This window comes from Etheostoma cragini, chromosome 9 (assembly GCF_013103735.1).
Source record: "Etheostoma cragini isolate CJK2018 chromosome 9, CSU_Ecrag_1.0, whole genome shotgun sequence".
In the NCBI taxonomy this organism is placed as follows: Eukaryota; Metazoa; Chordata; class Actinopteri; order Perciformes; family Percidae; genus Etheostoma; species Etheostoma cragini.
The window spans coordinates 17268543-17273231 of NC_048415.1; the positions used below are offsets into that span (position 1 = coordinate 17268543).

The window sequence follows — 4689 nt, forward strand, 5'->3', positions numbered from 1 at the left end:
TGAAAAATATAGTTTAGTATGTCATATAGATTAAAAAAAGTCATATTACATTATACTTGAAAAAGTCAGAGTAAATCATCTCTAAAAAAGTAATAATGTCCAAAGTACAAAATGTAAAAGAATTATAATAAATAAGTCGTATAGCTTGTCAAAAAAAGTAACAGTATAGTATGTTGAAAAAGTGATAAAAAAGTGATATGTAAAAAAAAGTCATAAAGAGGTTATTGTATAGTATGCCGGAAAAAGTAATAAAAATGTCCCACTACAGTATGTCAAAAAAGTCAGAACAAAAAGTTCTAGTATGGCATAGTATGGCACGTTGAAAATAGTCATTGTATAATATGTCAAAAAAGTAATAAAAGGTCATAGTATAGTACATCGAAAAAAGTGATAAAAAGTCATAGAATAGCATGTCGAAACTAGTCATAGTCTAATATGTCAAAAAAGTGACTAAATAGCCATAGTATAGTAAATAGAAAAAAAGTGATAGAAAAGTCATAGTATAGTATTTCAAAAAGTCATAGTATAGTATTTTGAAAAACTGATTAAAAACTACATATTACTTATTTAGTATGTAGTATTTATATAGTATGTCGAAACAAGTGAAAAAGGCTTATTATAGTATTTTTAAAAAAAGGTATAAAAAAAGTCATAGTATAGCCTTTAAAAAAATTATATACAAGTCATAGTATAGTATTTTGAAAGAAGTCATAGTATGGTATGTTGAAAAAAGTGATAGAAAAGTCATAGTATAGTATGTCAAAAAGTCATAGTATAGTATATTGAAAAACTGATATTAACTAATAGTATAGTATGTCAAGAAAAGCGATAAAAAGTCATAGTATAGTATGTTTTAAAAAAGTGATAAAAAAGTCATAGTATAGCATGTCATATATATACAGCATATATAGCATGTTTTTTTAACATTTTGAAAAATATAGTATAGTATGTCAAAAAAAAGGGATAGAAAAGTCATAATACATATTATAATGAAAAAAGTCATAGTAAAGCATGTCGAAAAAAGGAATAAGTCATTGTACAAATTGTAGAAATAAGTAATAAATAAGTCATAATAGTCTTGTATGTTGAAAAAAGGAATAAAAATGTCATGCAGCTTGTCAAAAAAAGTAACCGTATAGCATGTCGAAAAAGTAATAAAAAGGTAATATGTAAAAAAAAAGGTAATAAAAAAGCTAAATATTAGACAATAAAAAGTCCTAGTATGGCATAGTATGGCATGTTGAAAATACTCATTGTATAATATGTCTTTTGTATGTTGTGATTTTATTTATTTTGTTAAGCACTTTGGATTAGTGCTGGTAGTTGTAAAGGGCTATATAAATAAATTTAGATTTTTGATTGATTGATGTCAAAAAAGTAATAAAAGGTCATAGTACAGTATGTCGAAAAAAGTGATAAAAAGTCATAGTATAGCATGTTGAAACTAGTCATTGTCTAATATGCCCTAAAAGTTATAGTATAGTATGTTGAAATGAGTGAAAAAGGCTTATTATAGTATTTCTAAAAAAGGTATAAAAAAGGCAAAGTATAGCATGTAGAAGAAATTGACAAAAAAGTCAATGTATAGCATGCCAAAATTAGTCATAGTACATAATATGTCGAAAAAAGGGATAAAAACATTATGGCATATTATGTCGGAAAAAGCGATTTAAAAGTCAATAAAATGATAGTATGTTGAAGAATATTGATAAAAAGGTTATATTATATATATATATATATATATATATATATATATAGTACGTGGAAAAAGGTGATAAGAAAGTCTTAGTATAGCATGTCGACAAAAGTTATGAAAACTAATAAAAAAGTCTGAAAGTCTAAAAAAGCTATATATTATGTCGAAAAAATGATAAAAATTCATAGTATAGCATGTCAAAATAAGTGATAAAAAGGTCATTGTATAGTGTGTCGAAAAAAGTGATAAAAAAGTCATAGTATAGTATGTAGTAAAGGTTGTAGTACTGTATGTCAAAAAGGTGATAAAGGTCATAGTATAGTATGATGAAAAAAGGTGATTGTATGGCATGTCAAAAAAGTGAGAAGAAAAAGTCATAGTATTGTATGTCGAAAAAAGTGATAAATGAGTCATAGTATTGAATGTGGAAAAAGTTATAGTATAATATGTTGGAAAAAATAAAAAATTGTCATAGTAAAATATGTCAAAATAAGTGATTAAAAAGTCATAGTAGTGATTGTTGAAGAAAGTCATGATTTTGGCATATTTGTTTCTTATAAAAAGAAAACTTACTAGAGAAAAATATATTGGACATCAAAACTTCCTCAAACATTTGAGATTTGGACACTCAACCTTATCTCTTCCAATCATTTTCATATCCCTCTAAGCTAACTGACCTGACAGAAAAATGTATCATTTTGGCATATTCATCTCTTTCACTTAATATATTGGATCTCAAAATACATAAGATTTGATGACTCAACCCTCTGTCTTTTGATCATAATCTCATCACCCTAAACTATCTAACCAGATGCAACCTTTATGTTTTGGTAAAAAATTCAAAATATAGTATGTCAAAAAAGTAATAAAAAAGTCATAGAATAGTTCAATTCAATTCAATTTTATTTATATTATCAATTCATAACAAGAGTTATCTTGAGAAACTTTACAGATAGAGTTGGTCTATACCACCCTCTATAATTTACAAGGACCCGACAGTTCTAGTAGTTCCCCCTAGAGCAAGCAACAGTGCGACAGTGGTGAGGAAAAACTCCTCTTTAGGAAGAAACCTTGAACAGACCCAGGCTCTTGGTAGGCGGTGTCTGTTGGGGTTCAAATGAAGAGTGGCAATAACAGTCACAAAATATAGTTTAATAGTTTGTAGTAGCTCTTTGTATTAGTTCATTGCATAGCAGGGCACCGCACAGCATTACAAGGCACAGCACAGCGTAGCAGAGCATAGCGTAGCAGAGCGTAGCAGGATGGAACAGGGCATCGCAGGACGTGTAGCAGGACCAAGGCAACAGCTGCAACCATCATTTTGGAGCCCCCCTGATCCAAGGGAACATGCTGGGGGAAAAAGAACATAAGGACTCAGGGGAATGACTCCCCAGAGCTAGGTTAGCAACAGGCATTTCTGGGACATGGATACACACAAATGGAAAGATAAAGGAGAGAGGAGCTCACTGTGTCAAAGGAAGTCGCCCAGTTACTGTTACAGTTACTGTACTCAAGTAGATTTTTCAGATATTTTTACTTTAGTTTACTATTTATTTTTTTGATGACTTTTTACTTTTACTCTTTATATTTAATCCACAAATATCGGTACTTTCCACTCCTCACATTTTACAAAATTGGCTCGTTACTTTATTTTTGAACAAAAGGTCGTCTGTCAGGTGTGATTGTGAGTGCATGTCGGAGAATAGCGCAGACACACACACGGAGAAAAAGTGAGGGAAAAGAAAAAGAGACTAGCTGTCCGGAGCATAATCAGCAGAGATTTTGTGTGTGAGTCCATGAGAACTGTAAGTCGTATAACTTATATAGTGTGTCAAAAAGTAATACATAAATTAATAATATAATATGTCAAAAACAGGATAATGAAAGTCATAGTGTAGTATGTCAATAAAAGTGATAAAAAAGTCATAGTTTAGTGTGCCAAAATAGTCATAGTATAGTATGTCTAAAAAGGGGATAATGAAAGTCAAGCTATAAACATGTATATTTCACATTTAGGCATTTTTAACATGGGGGTCTATGGAAAATTTACTTACTTTTGCAGCCAGCTTCAAGTGGCCTCTCCATGAACTGCAGTTTTTGGGACTTCACTGCTCTGCAAGGGAGGTCGCCCCTTGATTTAGACCTAAGATAGATAAAATTAAAGTAAATTTGAATTAAAAGTAGCATGTCTGCAAGAGTCTTTACATTTCTGCTAATGTTTGTACAACTGTGATTTTGAGATGAAAATTCCTTGATGTGTATACTTTACACAAAGACATAGACATATTAATGCTGCCGAACATTACATACTGCAAGTTCTTGAGGGTGGATAAGTTTTAGTGTGACACTAAATGGTGGAGACCGTAGTAATATTCCACCATTTGCTTTGATCGCCGGATTGTAGTTTTCCCAGTGTAGTTGGACTCTTGGATGCCCAAACTAAAGTAAACTTGGCAGTATGCTTCATTGAAATAGTAAATTTGAGATTAGATCTCTAATTTTGATTCGGGAATTGAAACTCCTGCATAAAATGACAAATGTATACAATGGCATGGCAAACCTTTGTTTAAATGATCAATATCCAAAATAAATTTTGAGAATACACAAATAATTGTGGCCTTGACCAACTTCCACTTTGCTCGTTTGAAATCCATGATGTCTCTCTCTCATGGGTGGGCCAAAGCAGAGAAACGGGAGGTAATTTTGCCCTTTATGAGGTCATAAGGGGAGAGATTCCAGATTAGCATCTTTTTCTCAAAGGCAGAGCAGGATACCCAGGGCTCAGTTTCCACTTATTGCCATTTCTAGCCACTGGGAGGGCCATAGGCAGGCTGAGAGAAAGCATATTAATGGTTAAAAAAAACTCATAAAATGAAATTTTCATGCCATGGGACCTTTAATTATTCTCAAAAGTGATAAATTTAAACACTACTGTGCTTTCATCTCTTAAAGCCTGGGATTACTGCAAGTGTGTGTATGTGTGTGTGTGTGTG

General features: G+C 31.3%; 1 protein-coding gene across 2 annotated transcripts in view; it reads left to right on the forward strand.

Annotated features, from left to right (window-relative positions):
* The window catches only part of LOC117950219 (zinc finger protein GLIS1), a 76590-nt gene that overhangs the window by 69563 nt on the left and 2338 nt on the right, over nt 1-4689 (forward strand). The window lies entirely within an intron of this gene.